General features: G+C 36.9%; 1 long non-coding RNA gene across 1 annotated transcript; it reads right to left on the bottom strand.

The window, feature by feature from the left end:
* Nucleotides 1–2,085: 2,085 nt before the first annotated feature.
* Nucleotides 2,086–5,649, bottom strand: LOC137840711 (uncharacterized). The gene is made up of 2 exons (XR_011087630.1): nucleotides 3,228–5,649; nucleotides 2,086–3,173 (listed from the first exon to the last, which is right to left on the bottom strand). It is a non-coding gene; the product is annotated as an uncharacterized lncRNA (long non-coding RNA).
* Nucleotides 5,650–23,019: the final 17,370 nt, after the last annotated feature.

Genomic DNA, 23,019 nt, shown 5'->3' with positions numbered 1-23,019 from the left:
AAGGTGAAGACCTTCACACTATTGTTATTGCTGTCCTTTATTATTATTATTAGTGTGAAGGTGAAGACCTTCACACTATTGTTATTGCTGTCCTTTATTATTATTATTATTAGTGTGAAGGTGAAGACCTTCACACTATTGTTATTGCTGTCCTTTATTATTATTATTATTATTAGTGTGAAGGTGAAGACCTTCACACTATTGTTATTGCTGTCCTTTATTATTATTATTATTATTATTATTAGTGTGAAGGTGAAGACCTTCACACTATTGTTATTGCTGTCCTTTATTATTATTATTATTATTAGTGTGAAGGTGAAGACCTTCACACTATTGTTATTGCTGTCCTTTATTATTGTGTGAAGGCGCCTAACCAGTCCTACATGCTTCAACCGATTCACCCCGTTCAAACTTTCACACATTCCAAAAATTCATGGCATGCTTGCTACCATTTTTTTTGTTGATAACATTTACCGTTTTTGTGTAATTAGCAAATTTGTGACTTTTAAATCCCCATTCATTCTCAATGGGGATTTCAACACGAGCCATTTTCCCGTGTGGGTTCGAATTTTACAGTGGGCGGAATTTATTTTCGAAAAAAGTAGAATAACAATAGTGTGAAGGTCTTCGCCTTCACACGCAATTTCTCCAGGAATTGCAGATTGCTAGTTATTATTATTATTGTGTGAAGGCTTCGCCTTCACACATTGTTATTCTACTTTATTGTGTGAAGGCGAAGGCCTTCACACAAGCCTTCACACATTGTTATTCTACTTTATTGTGTGAAGGCGAAGGCCTTCACACATTGTTATTCTACTTTATTATTATTATTATTATTATTATTGTTATTATTGTGTGAAGGCGAAGGCCTTCACACATTGTTATTCTACTTTATTATTATTATTATTGTGTGAAGGCGAAGGCCTTCACACATTGTTATTCTACTTTATTATTATTATTGTGTGAAGGCGAAGGCCTTCGCACATTGTTATTCTACTTTATTATTGTGTGAAGGCGATGGCCTTCACACATATGTTATTCTACACCATTCCCTATTATTATTATTAGTGTGAAGGTGAAGACCTTCACACTATTGTTATTGCTGTCCTTTATTAGTGTGAAGGTGAAGACCTTCACACTATTGTTATTGCTGTCCTTTATTAGTGTGAAGGTGAAGACCTTCACACTATTGTTATTGCTGTCCTTTATTATTATTATTGTGTGAAGGCGATGGCCTTCACACAATTGTTATTGCTGTCCTTTATTATTATTATTAGTGTGAAGGTGAAGACCTTCACACTATTGTTATTGCTGTCCTTTATTGTGTGAAAGCGATGGCCTTCACACATATGTTATTCTACACCATTCTCTATTATTGTGTGAAGGCGATGGCCTTCACACATATGTTATTCTACACCATTCTCTATTATTATTAGTGTGAAGGTGAAGACCTTCACACTATTGTTATTGCTGTCCTTTATTATTATTATTAGTGTGAAGGTGAAGACCTTCACACTATTGTTATTGCTGTCCTTTATTATTATTATTAGTGTGAAGGTGAAGACCTTCACACTATTGTTATTGCTGTCCTTTATTAGTGTGAAGGTGAAGACCTTCACACTATTGTTATTGCTGTCCTTTATTGTGTGAAGGCGATGGCCTTCACACATATGTTATTCTACACCATTCTCTATTATTGTGTGAAGGCGATGGCCTTCACACATATGTTATTCTACACCATTCTCTATTATTGTGTGAAGGCGATGGCCTTCACACATATGTTATTCTACACCATTCTCTATTATTGTGTGAAGGCGATGGCCTTCACACATATGTTATTCTACACCATTCTCTATTATTGTGTGAAGGCGATGGATCACATTGGGGACATTCCCAAACTTGCCAAATTCAAAAATTTCACGTTTTCACTTTTAAAATTTGCACAAAATTTTGCAAAATTTCACTAAATTTAGTTTTTCACTTCTAATTTCTACATTTTTCCACCGATTCAACTCGTTCCAACTTTCAACTGTTCATCTTTTGCTTACCTATTCCACACCTTCCCACTTAGCAAAATTTCCAAATTTTCAATTTTGAAATTCACACCAAATTTTCCAAAAATTTAGTTTTTCCCTTCTAATTTCTATATTTTTCGACCGATTCAACCCATTCCAACTTTATTCACTTTGTTCACCTTATGTTTACCATATTCACCCCCTTCACCCCCACTTCCACAATTCAACCCTTGACCCCCACTTCCAGAGTGGCGGCCATCTTGGATTGACCCTGAAGTGCCCCAATGTACGCGGAATGAACTGGAAGTGCCCCAAATCAAACCGGGATTGACCCCAAATGAACCGGAAGTGACCTCAGGTAAACCGGAAGTGACCCCAAATCAAACCGGAAGTGACCCCAAATCAAACCGGAAGTGACCCTTTTCAACCGGAAGTGACCTTTTTAAACCGGAAGTGACCCCAAATAAACCGGAAGTGACCTCAGCTAGACCGGAAGTGCCTCTAATCAAACCGGAAGTGACCCAAATCAAACCGGAAATGACCATATTTCAACATTAAGTGCCCTAAATACCTACATTTGCGCTAACTTTTGCAAATTTTGCCCGATTAAACCCATTTCAACATTTTAACCCCAAAAGTGAACCTCCTGAAGCCGTTTCTTTCCTTTTGTTCCAAATTTCAGAAACTTTTGGTGCAATTTTTTTTTCTTTTAATTCCCATTCATTCTCTATTAGGATTCAAGATTTGCTCTAACTTCTACATTTTTTAACCGATTCAACTCGTTCCAACTTTCAACTGTTCCTCTTTTGCCTTCCTATTCCACAACTTCCCACTTACCAAAAATTCTCTACAATTTTGTTTTTCTACTCTAATTTCTACATTTTCAACTTATTCAACCCATTCCACCTTTCAACTGTTCATCATTTTCCTACCTATTCCACAACTTCCCACTTACCCAAAATTCCAAATTTTCAATTTTGAAATTCACACCCAATTTTCCCAAATTTCCTTTTTCCCTTGTAATTTCTACATTTTTCAACCGATTCAACTCTTTTCAACATCATTCTGCAACATTCCCCAAGTATTTATTCAACCTCTTCACCTTCACACGCAATTTCTTCAGGAATTGCAAATTCTAGTTAGTGTGAAGGTGAAGACCTTCACACTATTGTTATTGCTGTCCTTTATTATTATTAGTGTGAAGGTGAAGACCTTCACACTATTGTTATTGCTGTCCTTTATTATTATTATTAGTGTGAAGGTGAAGACCTTCACACTATTGTTATTGCTGTCCTTTATTATTATTATTCTACTTATTCCGCTCACTTTTTTGACGCTTAACTCCTTCCACATACTTCAACCGATTCACTCCGTTCCACTTTTCACTTATTCCAAATATTCATGACACGGCTGCTTACATTTTTTTTGTTCGAAAAATTTTCCGTTTTCACAAAATTCACGATTTTGTGGCATTTTTTTCCCCATTCATTCTTAATGGCAGATTCAACATTTCACATTTTTGTTGTTCCAGTTTGAAATTCACTTATTTCAACACATTCAAATCACATTGGGGACATTCCCAAACTTGCCAAATTCAAAAATTTCACGTTTTCACTTTTAAAATTTGCACAAAATTTTGCAAAATTTCACAAAATTTAGTTTTTCACTTCTAGTTTCTACATTTTTCCACCGATTCAACTCGTTCCAACTTTCAACTGTTCATCTTTTGCCTACCTATTCCACACCTTCCCACTTAGCAAAATTTCCAAATTTTCAATTTTGAAATTCACACCAAATTTTCCCAAAATTTAGTTTTTCCCTTCTAATTTCTACATTTTTCAACCGATTCAACCCATTCCAACTTTATTCACTTTGTTCACCTTATGCTTACCATATTCACCCCCTTCACCCCCACTTCCACAATTCAACCCTTGACCCCCACTTCCAGAGTGGCGGCCATCTTGGATTGACCCTGAAGTGCCCCAATGAACCCGGAATGAACTGGAAGTGCCCAAAATCAAACCGGGATTGACCCCAAATGAACCGGAAGTGACCTCAGGTAAACCGGAAGTGACCCCAAATCAAACCGGAAGTGACCCCAAATCAAACCGGAAGTGACCTTTTTCAACCGGAAGTGACCTTTTTCAACCGGAAGTGACCCCAAATAAACCGGAAGTGACCTCAGCTAGACCGGAAGTGCCTCTAATCAAACCGGAAGTGACCCAAATCAAACCGGAAATGACCATATTTCAACATTAAGTGCCCTAAATACCTGCATTTGCGCTAACTTTTGCAAATTTTGCCCGATTAAACCCATTTCAACATTTTAACCCCAAAAGTGAACCTCCTGAAGCCGTTTCTTTCCTTTTGTTCCAAATTTCAGAAACTTTTGGTGCAATTTTTTTTTCTTTTAATTCCCATTCATTCTCTATTAGGATTCAAGATTTGCTCTAACTTCTACATTTTTTAACCGATTCAACTCGTTCCAACTTTCAACTGTTCCTCTTTTGCCTTCCTATTCCACAACTTCCCACTTACCAAAAATTCTCTACAATTTTGTTTTTCTACTCTAATTTCTACATTTACAACTTATTCAACCCATTTCACCTTTCAACTGTTCATCATTTTCCTACCTATTCCACAACTTCCCACTTACCCAAAATTCCAAATTTTCTATTTTGAAATTCACACCCAATTTTCCCAAATTTCCTTTTTCCCTTGTAATTTCTACATTTTTCAACCGATTCAACTCTTTTCAACATCATTCTGCAACATTCCCCAAGTATTTATTCAACCTCTTCACCTTCACACGCAATTTCTTCAGGAATTGCAAATTCTAGTTATTATTATTCTACTTATTCCGCTCACTTTTTTGACGCTTAACTCCTTCCACATACTTCAACCGATTCACTCCGTTCCACTTTTCACTTATTCCAAATATTCATGACACGGCTGCTTACATTTTTTTTGTTCGAAAAATTTTCCGTTTTCACAAAATTCACGATTTTGTGGCATTTTTTTCCCCATTCATTCTTAATGGCAGATTCAACATTTCACATTTTTGTTGTTCCAGTTTGAAATTCACTTATTTCAACACATTCAAATCACATTGGGGACATTCCCAAACTTGCCAAATTCAAAAATTTCACGTTTTCACTTTTAAAATTTGCACAAAATTTTGCAAAATTTCACAAAATTTAGTTTTTCACTTCTAGTTTCTACATTTTTCCACCGATTCAACTCGTTCCAACTTTCAACTGTTCATCTTTTGCCTACCTATTCCACACCTTCCCACTTAGCAAAATTTCCAAATTTTCAATTTTGAAATTCACACCAAATTTTCCCAAAATTTAGTTTTTCCCTTCTAATTTCTACATTTTTCAACCGATTCAACCCATTCCAACTTTATTCACTTTGTTCACCTTATGCTTACCATATTCACCCCCTTCACCCCCACTTCCACAATTCAACCCTTGACCCCCACTTCCAGAGTGGCGGCCATCTTGGATTGACCCTGAAGTGCCCCAATGAACCCGGAATGAACTGGAAGTGCCCCAAATCAAACCGGAATTGACCCCAAATGAACCGGAAGTGACCTCAGGTAAACCGGAAGTGACCCCAAATCAAACCGGAAGTGACCTTTTTCAACCGGAAGTGACCTCAGCTAGACCGGAAGTGACCCCAAATAAACCGGAAGTGACCTCAGCTAGACCGGAAGTGCCTCTAATCAAACCGGAAGTGGCCCAAATCAAACCGGAAATGACCATATTTCAACATTAAGTGCCCTAATTACCTACATTTGCGCTAACTTTTGCAAATTTTGCCCGATTAAACCCATTTCAACATTTTAACCCCAAAAGTGAACGTCCTGAAGCCGTTTTTTTCCTTTTGTTCCAAATTTCAGAAACTTTTGGTGCAATTTGTTTTTCTTTTAATTCCCATTCATTCTCTATTAGGATTCAAGATTTGCTCTAACTTCTACATTTTTTAACTGATTCAACTCGTTCCAACTTTCAACTGTTCCTCTTTTGCCTTCCTATTCCACAACTTCCCACTTACCAAAAATTCTCTACAATTTTGTTTTTCTACTCTAATTTCTACATTTTCAACTTATTCAACCCATTCCACCTTTCAACTGTTCATCATTTTCCTACCTATTTCACAACTTCCCACTTACCCAAAATTCCAAATTTTTAATTTTGAAATTCACACCCAATTTTCCCAAATTTCCTTTTTCCCTTGTAATTTCTACATTTTTCAACCGATTCAACTCTTTTCAACATCATTCTGCAGCATTCCCCAAGTATTTATTCAACCTCTTCACCTTCACACGCAATTTCTTCAGGAATTGCAAATTCTAGTTAGTGTGAAGGTGAAGACCTTCACACTATTGTTATTGCTGTCCTTTATTATTATTATTAGTGTGAAGGTGAAGACCTTCACACTATTGTTATTGCTGTCCTTTATTATTATTATTATTATTCTACTTATTCCGCTCACTTTTTTGACGCTTAACTCTTTCCACATACTTCAACCGATTCACTCTGTTCCACTTTTCACTTATTCCAAATATTCATGACACGGCTGCTTACATTTTTTTTGTTCGAAAAATTTTCCGTTTTCACAAAATTCACGATTTTGTGGCATTTTTTTCCCCATTCATTCTTAATGGCAGATTCAACATTTCACATTTTTGTTGTTCCAGTTTGAAATTCACTTATTTCAACACATTCAAATCACATTGGGGACATTCCCAAACTTGCCAAATTCAAAAATTTCACGTTTTCACTTTTAAAATTTGCACAAAATTTTACAAAATTTCACAAAATTTAGTTTTTCACTTCTAGTTTCTACATTTTTCCACCGATTCAACTCGTTCCAACTTTCAACTGTTCATCTTTTGCCTACCTATTCCACACCTTCCCACTTAGCAAAATTTCCAAATTTTCAATTTTGAAATTCACACCAAATTTTCCCAAAATTTAGTTTTTCCCTTCTAATTTCTACATTTTTCAACCGATTCAACCCATTCCAACTTTATTCACTTTGTTCACCTTATGCTTACCATATTCACCCCCTTCACCCCCACTTCCACAATTCAACCCTTGACCCCCACTTCCAGAGTGGCGGCCATCTTGGATTGACCCTGAAGTGCCCCAATGAACCCGGAATGAACTGGAAGTGCCCCAAATCAAACCGGAATTGACCCTAAATGAACCGGAAGTGACCTCAGGTAAACCGGAAGTGACCCCAAATCAAACCGGAAGTGACCCCAAATCAAACCGGAAGTGACCTTTTTAAACCGGAAGTGACCCCAAATAAACCGGAAGTGACCTCAGCTAGACCGGAAGTGCCTCTAATCAAACCGGAAGTGACCCAAATAGACCGGAAGTGACCAAATCAAACCGGAAGTGACCATATTTCAACATTAAGTGCCCTAAATACCTACATTTGCGCTAACTTTTGCAAATTTTGCCCGATTAAACCCATTTCAACATTTTAACCCCAAAAGTGAACTTCCTGAAGCCGTTTTTTTTCCTTTTGTTCCAAATTTCAAAAAATTTTGGCGCAATTTTTTTTCTTTTAATTCCCATTCATTCTCTATTAGGATTCAAGATTTGCTCTAACTTCTACATTTTTTAACCGATTCAACTCGTTCCAACTTTCAACTGTTCCTCTTTTGCCTTCCTATTCCACAACTTCACACTTACCAAAAATTCTCTACAATTTTGTTTTTCTACTCTAATTTCTACATTTTCAACTTATTCAACCCATTCCACCTTTCAACTGTTCATCATTTTCCTACCTATTCCACAACTTCCCACTTACCCAAAATTCCAAATTTTCAATTTTGAAATTCACACCCAATTTTCCCAAATTTCCTTTTTCCCTTGTAATTTCTACATTTTTCAACCGATTCAACTCTTTTCAACATCATTCTGCAGCATTCCCCAAGTATTTATTCAACCTCTTCACCTTCACACGCAATTTCTTCAGGAATTGCAAATTCTAGTTAGTGTGAAGGTGAAGACCTTCACACTATTGTTATTGCTGTCCTTTATTATTATTATTATTCTACTTATTCCGCTCACTTTTTTGACGCTTAACTCCTTCCACATACTTCAACCGATTCACTCCGTTCCACTTTTCACTTATTCCAAATATTCATGACACGGCTGCTTACATTTTTTTTGTTCGAAAAATTTTCCGTTTTCACAAAATTCACGATTTTGTGGCATTTTTTTCCCCATTCATTCTTAATGGCAGATTCAACATTTCACATTTTTGTTGTTCCAGTTTGAAATTCACTTATTTCAACACATTCAAATCACATTGGGGACATTCCCAAACTTGCCAAATTCAAAAATTTCACGTTTTCACTTTTAAAATTTGCACAAAATTTTGCAAAATTTCACAAAATTTAGTTTTTCACTTCTATTTTCTACATTTTTCCACCGATTCAACTCGTTCCAACTTTCAACTGTTCATCTTTTGCCTACCTATTCCACACCTTCCCACTTAGCAAAATTTCCAAATTTTCAATTTTGAAATTCACACCAAATTTTCCCAAAATTTAGTTTTTCCCTTCTAATTTCTACATTTTTCAACCGATTCAACCCATTCCAACTTTATTCACTTTGTTCACCTTATGCTTACCATATTCACCCCCTTCACCCCCACTTCCACAATTCAACCCTTGACCCCCACTTCCAGAGTGGCGGCCATCTTGGATTGACCCTGAAGTGCCCCAATGAACCCGGAATGAACTGGAAGTGCCCCAAATCAAACCGGAATTGACCCCAAATGAACCGGAAGTGACCTCAGGTAAACCGGAAGTGACCCCAAATCAAACCGGAAGTGACCCCAAATCAAACCGGAAGTGACCTTTTTAAACCGGAAGTGACCCCAAATAAACCGGAAGTGACCTCAGCTAGACCGGAAGTGCCTCTAATCAAACCGGAAGTAACCCAAATCAAACCGGAAATGACCATATTTCAACATTAAGTGCCCTAAATACCTACATTTGCGCTAACTTTTGCAAATTTTGCCCGATTAAACCCATTTCAACATTTTAACCCCAAAAGTGAACCTCCTGAAGCCGTTTCTTTCCTTTTGTTCCAAATTTCAGAAACTTTTGGTGCAATTTTTTTTTCTTTTAATTCCCATTCATTCTCTATTAGGATTCAAGATTTGCTCTAACTTCTACATTTTTTAACCGATTCAACTCGTTCCAACTTTCAACTGTTCCTCTTTTGCCTTCCTATTCCACAACTTCCCACTTACCAAAAATTCTCTACAATTTTGTTTTTCTACTCTAATTTCTACATTTTCAACTTATTCAACCGATTCCACCTTTCAACTGTTCATCATTTTCCTACCTATTCCACAACTTCCCACTTACCCAAAATTCCAAACTTTCAATTTTGAAATTCACACCCAATTTTCCCAAATTTCCTTTTTCCCTTGTAATTTCTACATTTTTCAACCGATTCAACTCTTTTCAACATCATTCTGCAACATTCCCCAAGTATTTATTCAACCTCTTCACCTTCACACGCAATTTCTTCAGGAATTGCAAATTCTAGTTATTATTATTATTCTACTTATTCCGCTCACTTTTTTGACGCTTAACTCCTTCCACATACTTCAACCGATTCACTCCGTTCCACTTTTCACTTATTCCAAATATTCATGACACGGCTGCTTACATTTTTTTTGTTCGAAAAATTTTCCGTTTTCACAAAATTCACGATTTTGTGGCATTTTTTCCCCATTCATTCTTAATGGCAGATTCAACATTTCACATTTTTGTTGTTCCAGTTTGAAATTCACTTATTTCAACACATTCAAATCACATTGGGGACATTCCCAAACTTGCCAAATTCAAAAATTTCACGTTTTCACTTTTAAAATTTGCACAAAATTTTGCAAAATTTCACAAAATTTAGTTTTTCACTTCTAGTTTCTACATTTTTCCACCGATTCAACTCGTTCCAACTTTCAACTGTTCATCTTTTGCCTACCTATTCCACACCTTCCCACTTAGCAAAATTTCCAAATTTTCAATTTTGAAATTCACACCAAATTTTCCCAAAATTTAGTTTTTCCCTTCTAATTTCTACATTTTTCAACCGATTCAACCCATTCCAACTTTATTCACTTTGTTCACCTTATGCTTACCATATTCACCCCCTTCACCCCCACTTCCACAATTCAACCCTTGACCCCCACTTCCAGAGTGGCGGCCATCTTGGATTGACCCTGAAGTGCCCCAATGAACCCGGAATGAACTGGAAGTGCCCCAAATCAAACCGGAATTGACCCCAAATGAACCGGAAGTGACCTCAGGTAAACCGGAAGTGACCCCAAATCAAACCGGAAGTGACCCCAAATCAAACCGGAAGTGACCTTTTTAAACCGGAAGTGACCTTTTTCAACCGGAAGTGACCCCAAATAAACCGGAAGTGACCTCAGCTGGACCGGAAGTGCCTCTAATCAAACCGGAAGTGACCCAAATCAAACCGGAAATGACCATATTTCAACATTAGGTGCCCTAAATACCTACATTTGCGCTAACTTTTGCAAATTTTGCCCGATTAAACCCATTTCAACATTTTAACCCCAAAAGTGAACCTCCTGAAGCCGTTTCTTTCCTTTTGTTCCGAATTTCAGAAACTTTTGGTGCAATTTTTTTTCTTTTAATTCCCATTCATTCTCTATTAGGATTCAAGATTTGCTCTAACTTCTACATTTTTTAACCGATTCAACTCGTTCCAACTTTCAACTGTTCCTCTTTTGCCTTCCTATTCCACAACTTCCCACTTACCAAAAATTCTCTACAATTTTGTTTTTCTACTCTAATTTCTACATTTTCAACTTATTCAACCCATTCCACCTTTCAACTGTTCATCATTTTCCTACCTATTCCACAACTTCCCACTTACCCAAAATCCCAAATTTTCAATTTTGAAATTCACACCCAATTTTCCCAAATTTCCTTTTTCCCTTGTAATTTCTACATTTTTCAACCGATTCAACTCTTTTCAACATCATTCTGCAACATTCCCCAAGTATTTATTCAACCTCTTCACCTTCACACGCAATTTCTTCAGGAATTGCAAATTCTAGTTAGTGTGAAGGTGAAGACCTTCACACTATTGTTATTGCTGTCCTTTATTATTAGTGTGAAGGTGAAGACCTTCACACTATTGTTATTGCTGTCCTTTATTATTATTATTATTAGTGTGAAGGTGAAGACCTTCACACTATTGTTATTGCTGTCCTTTATTATTATTATTATTCTACTTATTCCGCTCACTTTTTTGACGCTTAACTCCTTCCACATACTTCAACCGATTCACTCCGTTCCACTTTTCACTTATTCCAAATATTCATGACACGGCTGCTTACATTTTTTTTGTTCGAAAAATTTTCCGTTTTCACAAAATTCACGATTTTGTGGCATTTTTTTCCCCATTCATTCTTAATGGCAGATTCAACATTTCACATTTTTGTTGTTCCAGTTTGAAATTCACTTATTTCAACACATTCAAATCACATTGGGGACATTCCCAAACTTGCCAAATTAAAAAAATTTCACGTTTTCACTTTTAAAATTTGCACAAAATTTTGCAAAATTTCACAAAATTTAGTTTTTCACTTCTAGTTTCTACATTTTTCCACCGATTCAACTCGTTCCAACTTTCAACTGTTCATCTTTTGCCTACCTATTCCACACCTTCCCACTTAGCAAAATTTCCAAATTTTCAATTTTGAAATTCACACCAAATTTTCCCAAAATTTAGTTTTTCCCTTCTAATTTCTACATTTTTCAACCGATTCAACCCATTCCAACTTTATTCACTTTCTTCACCTTATGCTTACCATATTCACCCCCTTCACCCCCACTTCCACAATTCAACACTTGACCCCCACTTCCAGAGTGGCGGCCATCTTGGATTGACCCTGAAGTGCCCCAATGAACCCGGAATGAACTGGAAGTGCCCCAAATCAAACCGGAATTGACCCCAAATGAACCGGAAGTGACCTCAGGTAAACCGGACGTGACCCCAAATCAAACCGGAAGTGACCCCAAATCAAACCGGAAGTGACCTTTTTAAACCGGAAGTGACCCCAAATAAACCGGAAGTGACCTCAGCTAGACCGGAAGTGCCTCTAATCAAACCGGAAGTGACCTAAATAGACCGGAAGTGCCTCTAATCAAACCGGAAGTGACCTAAATAGACCGGAAGTGACCCAAATCAAACCGGAAGTGACCCCAAATGAACCGGAAGTGACCTCAGGTAAACCGGAAGTGACCCCAAATCAAACCGGAAGTGACCTTTTTAAACCGGAAGTGACCTTTTTAAACCGGAAGTGACCACAAATAAACCGGAAGTGACCTCAGCTAGACCGGAAGTGCCTCTTTTCAAACCGGAAGTGACTCAAATAGACCGGAAGTGACCCAAATCAAACCGGAAGTGACCATATTTCAACATTAAGTGCCCAAAATACCTACATTTGCGCTAACTTTTGCAAATTTTGACCGATTAAACCCGTTTCTACATTTTAACCCCAAAAGTGAACCTCCTGAAGCCGTTTTTTTCCTTTTGTTCCAAATTTCAAAAGATTTTGGCGCAATTTTTTTTTCTTTTAATTCCCATTCATTCTTTATTAGGATTCAAGATTTGCTCTAACTTCTACATTTTTTAACTGATTCAACTCGTTCCAACTTTCAACTGTTCAATTTTGGTTTTCTACTCTAATTTCTACTTTTTTCAACTTATTCAACCCATTCAACTTATTCAACCCATTCCACCTTTCAACTGTTCATCATTTTCCTACCTATTCCACAACTTCCCACTTACCCAAAATTCCAAATTTTCAGTTTTGAAATTCACACCCAATTTTCCCAAATTTCCTTTTCCCTTGTAATTTCTACATTTTTCAACCGATTCAACTCTTTTCAACATCATTCTGCAGCATTCCCCAAGTATTTATTCAACCTCTTCACCTTCACACGCAATTTCTTCAGGAATTGCAAATTCTAGTTATTATTATTATTATTCTACTTGTTCCGCTCACTTTTTTGACGCTTAACTCCTTCCACATACTTCAACCGATTCACTCCGTTCCACTTTTCACTTATTCCAAATATTCATGACACGGCTGCTTACATTTTTTTTGTTCGAAAAATTTTCCGTTTTCACAAAATTCACGATTTTGTGGCATTTTTTTCCCCATTCATTCTTAATGGCAGATTCAACATTTCACATTTTTGTTGTTCCAGTTTGAAATTCACTTATTTCAACACATTCAAATCACATTGGGGACATTCCCAAACTTGCCAAATTCAAAAATTTCACGTTTTCACTTTTAAAATTTGCACAAAATTTTGCAAAATTTCACAAAATTTAGTTTTTCACTCCTAGTTTCTACATTTTTCCACCGATTCAACTCGTTCCAACTTTCAACTGTTCATCTTTTGCCTACCTATTCCACACCTTCCCACTTAGCAAAATTTCCAAATTTTCAATTTTGAAATTCACACCAAATTTTCCCAAAATTTAGTTTTTCCCTTCTAATTTCTACATTTTTCAACCGATTCAACCCATTCCAACTTTATTCACTTTGTTCACCTTATGCTTACCATATTCACCCCCTTCACCCCCACTTCCACAATTCAACCCTTGACCCCCACTTCCAGAGTGGCGGCCATCTTGGATTGACCCTGAAGTGCCCCAATGAACCCGGAATGAACTGGAAGTGCCCCAAATCAAACCGGAATTGACCCCAAATGAACCGGAAGTGACCTCAGGTAAACCGGAAGTGATCCCAAATCAAACCGGAAGTGACCCCAAATCAAACCGGAAGTGACCTTTTTCAACCGGAAGTGACCTTTTTCAACCGGAAGTGACCCCAAATAAACCGGAAGTGACCTCAGCTGGACCGGAAGTGCCTCTAATCAAACCGGAAGTGACCCAAATCAAACCGGAAATGACCATATTTCAACATTAAGTGCCCTAAATACCTACATTTGCGCTAACTTTTGCAAATTTTGCCCGATTAAACCCATTTCAACATTTTAACCCCAAAAGTGAACCTCCTGAAGCCGTTTCTTTCCTTTTGTTCCAAATTTCAGAAACTTTTGGTGCAATTTTTTTTTCTTTTAATTCCCATTCATTCTCTATTAGGATTCAAGATTTGCTCTAACTTCTACATTTTTTAACCGATTCAACTCGTTCCAACTTTCAACTGTTCCTCTTTTGCCTTCCTATTCCACAACTTCCCACTTACCAAAAATTCTCTACAATTTTGTTTTTCTACTCTAATTTCTACATTTTCAACTTATTCAACCCATTCCACCTTTCAACTGTTCATCATTTTCCTACCTATTCCACAACTTCCCACTTACCCAAAATTCCAAATTTTCAATTTTGAAATTCACACCCAATTTTCCCAAATTTCCTTTTTCCCTTGTAATTTCTACATTTTTCAACCGATTCAACTCTTTTCAACATCATTCTGCAACATTCCCCAAGTATTTATTCAACCTCTTCACCTTCACACGCAATTTCTTCAGGAATTGCAAATTCTAGTTATTATTATTAGTGTGAAGGTGAAGACCTTCACACTATTGTTATTGCTGTCCTTTATTATTATTATTATTATTATTATTATTATTCTACTTATTCCGCTCACTTTTTTGACGCTTAACTCCTTCCACATACTTCAACCGATTCACTCCGTTCCACTTTTCACTTATTCCAAATATTCATGACACGGCTGCTTACATTTTTTTTGTTCGAAAAATTTTCCGTTTTCACAAAATTCACGATTTTGTGGCATTTTTTTCCCCATTCATTCTTAATGGCAGATTCAACATTTCACATTTTTTTTGTTCCAGTTTGAAATTCACTTATTTCAACACATTCAAATCACATTGGGGACATTCCCAAACTTGCCAAATTCAAAAATTTCACGTTTTCACTTTTAAAATTTGCACAAAATTTTGCAAAATTTCACAAAATTTAGTTTTTCACTTCTAGTTTCTACATTTTTCCACCGATTCAACTCGTTCCAACTTTCAACTGTTCATCTTTTGCCTACCTATTCCACACCTTCCCACTTAGCAAAATTTCCAAATTTTCAATTTTGAAATTCACACCAAATTTTCCCAAAATTTAGTTTTTCCCTTCTAATTTCTACATTTTTCAACCGATTCAACCCATTCCAACTTTATTCACTTTGTTCACCTTATGCTTACCATATTCACCCCCTTCACCCCCACTTCCACAATTCAACCCTTGACCCCCACTTCCAGAGTGGCGGCCATCTTGGATTGACCCTGAAGTGCCCCAATGAACCCGGAATGAACTGGAAGTGCCCCAAATCAAACCGGAATTGACCCCAAATGAACCGGAAGTGACCTCTGGTAAACCGGAAGTGACCCCAAATCAAACCGGAAGTGACCCCAAATCAAACCGGAAGTGACCTTTTTAAACCGGAAGTGACCCCAAATAAACCGGAAGTGACCTCAGCTAGACCGGAAGTGCCTCTAATCAAACCGGAAGTGACCCAAATAGACCGGAAGTGACCCAAATCAAACCGGAAGTGACCATATTTCAACATTAAGTGCCCTAAATACATAAATTTGCACTAACTTTCGCAAATTTTGCCCGATTAAACCCGTTTCAACATTTTAACCCCAAAAGTGAACCTCCTGAAGCTGGTTTTTTACGTTTTGTTCCAAATTTCAAAATATTTTGGCGCAATTGCTTTTTCTTTTAATTCCCATTCATTCTCTATGGGGATTCAACATTTGCTCTCACTTCTACATTTTTTAACCGATTCAACCCGTTCCAACATTCAACTGTTCATCCTTTGCCTGCCTATTCCACAACTTTCCACTTACCAAAAATTCCAAAAATCAAATTTGAAATTCAACCATATTCTCAAAAATTTAGTATTACACTTCTATTTTCCACATTTCTCAAGAAATTCAACTCATTTCAACATCATTCGGCATCATTCCCCAAGAAGTGATTCAAAGTCTTCGCCTTCACACGCAATTTCTCCAGAAATTGCATTTTCTAGTTATTATTATTCTACTTATTCCGCTCACTTTTTTGACGCTTAACTCCTTCCACATACTTCAACCGATTCACTCCGTTCCACTTTTCACTTATTCCAAATATTCATGACACGGCTGCTTACATTTTTTTTGTTCGAAAAATTTTCCGTTTTCACAAAATTCACGATTTTGTGGCATTTTTTTCCCCATTCATTCTTAATGGCAGATTCAATATTTCACATTTTTGTTGTTCCAGTTTGAAATTCACTTATTTCAACACATTCAAATCACATTGGGGACATTCCCAAACTTGCCAAATTCAAAAATTTCACGTTTTCACTTTTAAAATTTGCACAAAATTTTGCAAAATTTCACAAAATTTAGTTTTTCACTTCTAGTTTCTATATTTTTCCACCGATTCAACTCGTTCCAACTTTCAACTGTTCATCTTTTGCCTACCTATTCCACACCTTCCCACTTAGCAAAATTTCCAAATTTTCAATTTTGAAATTCACACCAAATTTTCCCAAAATTTAGTTTTTCCCTTCTAATTTCTACATTTTTCAACCGATTCAACCCATTCCAACTTTATTCACTTTGTTCACCTTATGCTTACCATATTCACCCCCTTCACCCCCACTTCCACAATTCAACCCTTGACCCCCACTTCCAGAGTGGCGGCCATCTTGGATTGACCCTGAAGTGCCCCAATGAACCCGGAATGAACTGGAAGTGCCCCAAATCAAACCGGAATTGACCCCAAATGAACCGGAAGTGACCTCAGGTAAACCGGAAGTGACCCCAAATCAAACCGGAAGTGACCCCAAATCAAACCGGAAGTGACCTTTTTCAACCGGAAGTGACCCCAAATAAACCGGAAGTGACCTCAGCTAGACCGGAAGTGCCTCTAATCAAACCGGAAGTGACCTAAATAGACCGGAAGTGCCTCTAATCAAACCGGAAGTGACCTAAATAGACCGGAAGTGACCCAAATCAAACCGGAAGTGACCCCAAATGAACCGGAAGTGACCTCAGGTAAACCGGAAGTGACCCCAAATCAAACCGGAAGTGACCTTTTTAAACCGGAAGTGACCTTTTTGAACAGGAAGTGACCACAAATAAACCGGAAGTGACCTCAGCTAGACCGGAAGTGCCTCTATTCAAACCGGAAGTGACTCAAATAGACCGGAAGTGACCCAAATCAAACCGGAAGTGACCATATTTCAACATTAAGTGCCCAAAATACCTACATTTGCGCTAACTTTTGCAAATTTTGACCGATTAAACCCGTTTCTACATTTTAACCCCAAAAGTGAACCTCCTGAAGCCGTTTTTTTCCTTTTGTTCCAAATTTCAAAAGATTTTGGCGCAATTTTTTTTTCTTTTAATTCCCATTCATTCTTTATTAGGATTCAAGATTTGCTCTAACTTCTACATTTTTTAACCGATTCAACTCGTTCCAACTTTCAACTGTTCAATTTTGGTTTTCTACTCTAATTTCTACTTTTTTCAACTTATTCAACCCATTCAACTTATTCAACCCATTCCACCTTTCAACTGTTCATCATTTTCCTACCTATTCCACAACTTCACACTTACCCAAAATTCCAAATTTTCAATTTTGAAATTCACACACAATTTTCCCAAATTTCCTTTTTCCCTTGTAAATTCTACATTTTTCAACCGATTGAAGTCTTTTCAACATCATTCTGCAGCATTCCCCAAGTCTTTATTCAACCTCTTCACCTTCACACGCAATTTCTTCAGGAATTGCAAATTCTAGTTATTATTATTCTACTTATTCCGCTCACTTTTTTGACGCTTAACTCCTTCCACATACTTCAACCGATTCACTCCGTTCCACTTTTCACTTATTCCAAATATTCATGACACGGCTGCTTACATTTTTTTTGTTCGAAAAATTTTCCGTTTTCACAAAATTCATGATTTTGTGGCATTTTTTTCCCCATTCATTCTTAATGGCAGATTCAACATTTCACATTTTTGTTGTTCCAGTTTGAAATTCACTTATTTCAACACATTCAAATCACATTGGGGACATTCCCAAACTTGCCAAATTCAAAAATTTCACGTTTTCACTTTTAAAATTTGCACAAAATTTTGCAAAATTTCACAAAATTTAGTTTTTCACTTCTAGTTTCTACATTTTTCCACCGATTCAACTCGTTCCAACTTTCAACTGTTCATCTTTTGCCTACCTATTCCACACCTTCCCACTTAGCAAAATTTCCAAATTTTCAATTTTGAAATTCACACCAAATTTTCCCAAAATTTAGTTTTTCCCTTCTAATTTCTACATTTTTCAACCGATTCAACCCATTCCAACTTTATTCACTTTGTTCACCTTATGCTTACCATATTCACCCCCTTCACCCCCACTTCCACAATTCAACCCTTGACCCCCACTTCCAGAGTGGCGGCCATCTTGGATTGACCCTGAAGTGCCCCAATGAACCCGGAATGAACTGGAAGTGCCCCAAATCAAACCGGAATTGACCCCAAATGAACCGGAAGTGACCTCAGGTAAACCGGAAGTGACCCCAAATCAAACCGGAAGTGACCCCAAATCAAACCGGAAGTGACCTTTTTAAACCGGAAGTGACCTTTTTCAACCGGAAGTGACCCCAAATAAACCGGAAGTGACCTCAGCTGGACCGGAAGTGCCTCTAATCAAACCGGAAGTGACCCAAATCAAACCGGAAATGACCATATTTCAACATTAAGTGCCCTAAATACCTACATTTGCGCTAACTTTTGCAAATTTTGCCCGATTAAACCCATTTCAACATTTTAACCCCAAAAGTGAACCTCCTGAAGCCGTTTCTTTCCTTTTGTTCCAAATTTCAGAAACTTTTGGTGCAATTTTTTTTTCTTTTAATTCCCATTCATTCTCTATTAGGATTCAAGATTTGCTCTAACTTCTACATTTTTTAACCGATTCAACTCGTTCCAACTTTCAACTGTTCCTCTTTTGCCTTCCTATTCCACAACTTCCCACTTACCAAAAATTCTCTACAATTTTGTTTTTCTACTCTAATTTCTACATTTTCAACTTATTCAACCCATTCCACCTTTCAACTGTTCATCATTTTCCTACCTATTCCACAACTTCCCACTTACCCAAAATTCCAAATTTTCAATTTTGAAATTCACACCCAATTTTCCCAAATTTCCTTTTTCCCTTGTAATTTCTACATTTTTCAACCGATTCAACTCTTTTCAACATCATTCTGCAACATTCCCCAAGTATTTATTCAACCTCTTCACCTTCACACGCAATTTCTTCAGGAATTGCAAATTCTAGTTAGTGTGAAGGTGAAGACCTTCACACTATTGTTATTGCTGTCCTTTATTAGTGTGAAGGTGAAGACCTTCACACTATTGTTATTGCTGTCCTTTATTATTATTATTATTATTATTATTATTCTACTTATTCCGCTCACTTTTTTGACGCTTAACTCCTTCCACATACTTCAACCGATTCACTCCGTTCCACTTTTCACTTATTCCAAATATTCATGACACGGCTGCTTACATTTTTTTTGTTCGAAAAATTTTCCGTTTTCACAAAATTCACGATTTTGTGGCATTTTTTTCCCCATTCATTCTTAATGGCAGATTCAACATTTCACATTTTTGTTGTTCCAGTTTGAAATTCACTTATTTCAACACATTCAAATCACATTGGGGACATTCCCAAACTTGCCAAATTCAAAAATTTCACGTTTTCACTTTTAAAATTTGCACAAAATTTTGCAAAATTTCACAAAATTTAGTTTTTCACTTCTAGTTTCTACATTTTTCCACCGATTCAACTCGTTCCAACTTTCAACTGTTCATCTTTTGCCTACCTATTCCACACCTTCCCACTTAGAAAAATTTCCAAATTTTCAATTTTGAAATTCACACCAAATTTTCCCAAAATTTAGTTTTTCCCTTCTAATTTCTACATTTTTCAACCGATTCAACCCATTCCAACTTTATTCACTTTGTTCACCTTATGCTTACCATATTCACCCCCTTCACCCCCACTTCCACAATTCAACCCTTGACCCCCACTTCCAGAGTGGCGGCCATCTTGGATTGACCCTGAAGTGCCCCAATGAACCCGGAATGAACTGGAAGTGCCCCAAATCAAACCGGAATTGACCCCAAATGAACCGGAAGTGACCTCAGGTAAACCGGAAGTGACCCCAAATCAAACCGGAAGTGACCACAAATAAACCGGAAGTGACCTCAGCTAGACCGGAAGTGACCCCAAATAAACCGGAAGTGACCTCAGCTAGACCGGAAGTGCCTCTATTCAAACCGGAAGTGACTCAAATAGACCGGAAGTGACCCAAATCAAACCGGAAGTGACCATATTTCAACATTAAGTGCCCAAAATACCTACATTTGCGCTAACTTTTGCAAATTTTGACCGATTAAACCCGTTTCTACATTTTAACCCCAAAAGTGAACCTCCTGAAGCCGTTTTTTTCCTTTTGTTCCAAATTTCAAAAGATTTTGGCGCAATTTTTTTTTCTTTTAATTCCCATTCATTCTTTATTAGGATTCAAGATTTGCTCTAACTTCTACATTTTTTAACCGATTCAACTCGTTCCAACTTTCAACTGTTCAATTTTGGTTTTCTACTCTAATTTCTACTTTTTTCAACTTATTCAACCCATTCAACTTATTCAACCCATTCCACCTTTCAACTGTTCATCATTTTCCTACCTATTCCACAACTTCCCACTTACCCAAAATTCCAAATTTTCAGTTTTGAAATTCACACCCAATTTTCCCAAATTTCCTTTTCCCTTGTAATTTCTACATTTTTCAACCGATTCAACTCTTTTCAACATCATTCTGCAGCATTCCCCAAGTATTTATTCAACCTCTTCACCTTCACACGCAATTTCTTCAGGAATTGCAAATTCTAGTTATTATTATTATTCTACTTATTCCGCTCACTTTTTTGACGCTTAACTCCTTCCACATACTTCAACCGATTCACTCCGTTCCACTTTTCACTTATTCCAAATATTCATGACACGGCTGCTTACATTTTTTTTGTTCGAAAAATTTTCCGTTTTCACAAAATTCACGATTTTGTGGCATTTTTTCCCCCATTCATTCTTAATGGCAGATTCAACATTTCACATTTTTGTTGTTCCAGTTTGAAATTCACTTATTTCAACACATTCAAATCACATTGGGGACATTCCCAAACTTGCCAAATTCAAAAATTTCACGTTTTCACTTTTAAAATTTGCACAAAATTTTGCAAAATTTCACAAAATTTAGTTTTTCACTTCTAGTTTCTACATTTTTCCACCGATTCAACTCGTTCCAACTTTCAACTGTTCATCTTTTGCCTACCTATTCCACACCTTCCCACTTAGCAAAATTTCCAAATTTTCAATTTTGAAATTCACACCAAATTTTCCCAAAATTTTGTTTTTCCCTTCTAATTTCTACATTTTTCAACCGATTCAACCCATTCCAACTTTATTCACTTTGTTCACCTTATGCTTACCATATTCACCCCCTTCACCCCCACTTCCACAATTCAACCCTTGACCCCCACTTCCAGAGTGGCGGCCATCTTGGATTGACCCTGAAGTGCCCCAATGAACCCGGAATGAACTGGAAGTGCCCCAAATCAAACCGGAATTGACCCCAAATGAACCGGAAGTGACCTCAGGTAAACCGGAAGTGACCCCAAATCAAACCGGAAGTGACCCCAAATCAAACCGGAAGTGACCTTTTTCAACCGGAAGTGACCTTTTTAAACCGGAAGTGACCCCAAATAAACCGGAAGTGACCTCAGCTAGACCGGAAGTGCCTCTAATCAAACCGGAAGTGACCCAAATCAAACCGGAAATGACCATATTTCAACATTAAGTGCCCTAAATACCTACATTTGCGCTAACTTTTGCAAATTTTGCCCGATTAAACCCATTTCAACATTTTAACCCCAAAAGTGAACCTCCTGAAGCCGTTTTTTCCTTTTGTTCCAAATTTCAGAAACTTTTGGTGCAATTTTTTTTTCTTTTAATTCCCATTCATTCTCTATTAGGATTCAAGATTTGCTCTAACTTCTACATTTTTTAACCGATTCAACTCGTTCCAACTTTCAACTGTTCCTCTTTTGCCTTCCTATTCCACAACTTCCCACTTACCAAAAATTCTCTACAATTTTGTTTTTCTACTCTAATTTCTACATTTTCAACTTATTCAACCCATTCCACCTTTCAACTGTTTATCATTTTCCTACCTATTCCACAACTTCCCACTTACCCAAAATTCCAAATTTTCAATTTTGAAATTCACACCCAATTTTCCCAAATTTCCTTTTTCCCTTGTAATTTCTACATTTTTCAACCGATTCAACTCTTTTCAACATCATTCTGCAACATTCCCCAAGTATTTATTCAACCTCTTCACCTTCACACGCAATTTCTTCAGGAATTGCAAATTCTAGTTATTATTATTATTCTACTTATTCCGCTCACTTTTTTGACACTTAACTCCTTCCACATACTTCAACCGATTCACTCCGTTCCACTTTTCACTTATTCCAAATATTCATGACACGGCTGCTTACATTTTTTTTGTTCGAAAAATTTTCCGTTTTCACAAAATTCACGATTTTGTGGCATTTTTTTCCCCATTCATTCTTAATGGCAGATTCAACATTTCACATTTTTGTTGTTCCAGTTTGAAATTCACTTATTTCAACACATTCAAATCACATTGGGGACATTCCCAAACTTGCCAAATTCAAAAATTTCACGTTTTCACTTTTAAAATTTGCACAAAATTTTGCAAAATTTCACAAAATTTAGTTTTTCACTTCTAGTTTCTACATTTTTCCACCGATTCAACTCGTTCCAACTTTCAACTGTTCATCTTTTGCCTACC

Source organism: Syngnathus scovelli, chromosome 10 (genome assembly GCF_024217435.2).
Source record: "Syngnathus scovelli strain Florida chromosome 10, RoL_Ssco_1.2, whole genome shotgun sequence".
Classification (NCBI taxonomy): Eukaryota; Metazoa; Chordata; class Actinopteri; order Syngnathiformes; family Syngnathidae; genus Syngnathus; species Syngnathus scovelli.
This window is presented reverse-complemented; position numbering and strand designations above follow the sequence as displayed.